General features: G+C 36.3%; 1 pseudogene; it reads right to left on the reverse strand.

The window, feature by feature from the left end:
• Positions 1-223: 223 nt before the first annotated feature.
• LOC100686292 lies at positions 224-1,023 on the reverse strand (annotated as a pseudogene).
• Positions 1,024-2,766: the final 1,743 nt, after the last annotated feature.

Below are 2,766 nucleotides of genomic sequence, written 5' to 3' on the forward strand. Positions count from 1 at the left end.
TAATGTTTCTATTGGAGACAAACTTAGTATTTGAATGTCACTATTATTTCCTGCAATAGACTAACTTATGTCATAGAAGAATAACACTTACTTGAAATAATTTCTACATGGAAGTTCTTGTAAAAGCATTCCTGCCTCTTAAAACTTAATACTAAAAATTAGCAGCAACAAAAATGATGTAGAACAGTATTTTCATTGGAAAAAAACAGGAATTTGCAATCTCTTTTTTTTTCCATTTGAAAGCAGTCATTTATTAACTGACCAGATTACAAAAATAATCATGGTAGATACGTTAGTTCATCCTTCTAATAAGCCTGTTGATCTGGTCTTCCCTGTTGCCAGCATCTCCACCTTCTACAAAATGAGTGGTCTTTTTCTTCATTCTGCCGCATGGAGAAGATAATTTGAAGGGCCATAAAAAGTTGTTCGCTTCTTTGAAACATTTTCCAATGGTATAGATATTGCAAATCAGATCCTCTATGCAGATGATGCTATATTTACCAAGAGATCTGGCAATCAATGTGTTATCTGTCAGGGCAATTCGCTTCTTGTTGATCTTGTCATATCCATGCTTGTAGATCAATTCATTCACTGACTTCAGGTTTGGGCCCCCCCATGCTGTATATATGGTTCCACAATCCTTAGCATGTTAACTGAAGCCTTGTTGAGCTTAACAAAGGTGCCACTGAAGATCTGGCAAAGGCACAGAAGCCGCAACACCTTTCGAACCTTTGGGTTCACACCATTGATACTTCCGATCCAAATGCCAATTCGAGTTCTGCGGGCATGTAGAAGTTGCTAGCTTTTCTCAACATCCTCACCATTCAACTCTCAGTTCTGTACATCTGCCTGTGCTCCTTGTGGTAATGCTTAGCTTTTTCATAGATAAGCTTCCTCCTTGCCTTTCGAAGCATCTTTTGGGCAAATTTTTTTGATCTTCAACTCTGCAAAATTCCTTCGCTCTTTCTTAAGGGTTTCTGTCACAGCAGGAACCTTCTTTTTCTTCTCTTCTGCACCCTTCATGGTTTCAGCTGGAAAAGAGGGGAATTTGCAATTTCATTTTTATTCTGTAACTCTTCAGTTTATTTGTTTTGGTCTAGTGATGTACCTTTTCTAAATTAATATCTAAGAATTTGTCAATAATTCAAGAATACTTGATTTTTATTTAACAATACAGACTCCTGGTATGTTCTCATACCTTCTAAAGCATTTTACTATAACCCACCTGCCCAAAACTACTAAACACATTTCTACAAGAAAAAATGATCCTAACAATTCATATGACAGCAGCTTAAAGTAAAAATAAGCATTGTTTTCTCCTTCAAATCTACTCAAGGAAGGGAATGTTGATAAAAATGCATACAAACAAAAATCATTACATGTTTATCTGTTAGAAAAATGTGATTAAGGGAATATAAGCAAATGCTCAAGAATATAGGACCCATTTAGCTCATAATAAAATTTCTTCCTTTTGGGAATATTATTGCCTTTGGTCACATTTTTAGTAATTCAGTTCATCCCATTAGCATTTTCTATGAGTCTCGTATAATCCAGTCCTCCAATACTGTGTGACCCCTCAAATTCAGGACACCCAGGATATCTCCTGGCATCTGCAAATTAAGAAAAATATTCTGTAGGTAGTAAAATATATTGAGGCAACATTTGAAAGCTAAAACTCTCTTCCATTTGAGCACTTGTGAAACTTGCATCATTATGGTTAACTAAAGTTACACCAACCAGCATATAAAACAATCCAATCCAATCCAATTAAGACCACTGCTCAGAATACATCTGCTGCATTTTCACTACCTTGAGCTCCACTCTGATTTTATTCTCCATCCTACCTAGTATTTCCATATGACATATGAAAATTCTGCCACAATATTAACAGACTTAGTGCCATCCACATTTCCATTCACACGTTAACTGAAACTTTTCTACTCTTGCGATGCCGCATTTTCTTTTAGGTCATATGTAATTTCCCTTTATTACAGTCTTTACATACATGTTGTAATCTAGAAGCTCCTTCCATCAAAATATTTTTTAAGACTTTATTTATTTATTTATTCATGAGAGACAGAGAGAGAGAGAGAGAGAGAGAAAGAGAGAGAGGCAGAGAGACATGGCAGCAGGCTCCATGCAGGGAGCCCGACATGGGACTTGATCCCGGGTCCAGGATCACAGCCTGGGCTGAAGGCAGGTGCTGAACCTCTGAGCCACCTGGGCTACCCCCAAACCTTTAATAGTCAACTAAAATTGTTATTTCCTTATTCCAAATCATGCCATTAATCATGCCATTAACAGAAAAATATCATCAAATATGACATAGCTAAAAGCTCAACCGTTAATTTGATTACCTTAAGAGCAAGATAATTTTCTGCATTATTTGGAAGTAGAATCACTTCAGGGTCTTGTCTGCAGCAAGTAACTGCTTTATTTCTGAGATCTCTTACCCAGCATCTTGCTCTTTGACCACAGCTTTCTATAATTTAGCTCATTACCATAGGTTATCTCAACAAGAACAACCACACACAACACACACATAACATTTATTTTGGTCCTAGTCATCATTCCAAGTCCTTTATTATACTAACTGAATTCTCAAACATTATCATGATATAAATACTATTACCATGGTCACTTTAAATTTGAGGAAACTGAATCACAGAGGATTCAGTCACCTGTCCAAGGTTACTATCTTAATAAGGGCACAAATTAATTTCGAACCAATGCAGCATGTTTTAGTATCTGTGCCTTTAATTACTG

This window comes from Canis lupus, chromosome 22 (assembly GCF_011100685.1).
Source record: "Canis lupus familiaris isolate Mischka breed German Shepherd chromosome 22, alternate assembly UU_Cfam_GSD_1.0, whole genome shotgun sequence".
Taxonomy (NCBI): Eukaryota; Metazoa; Chordata; class Mammalia; order Carnivora; family Canidae; genus Canis; species Canis lupus.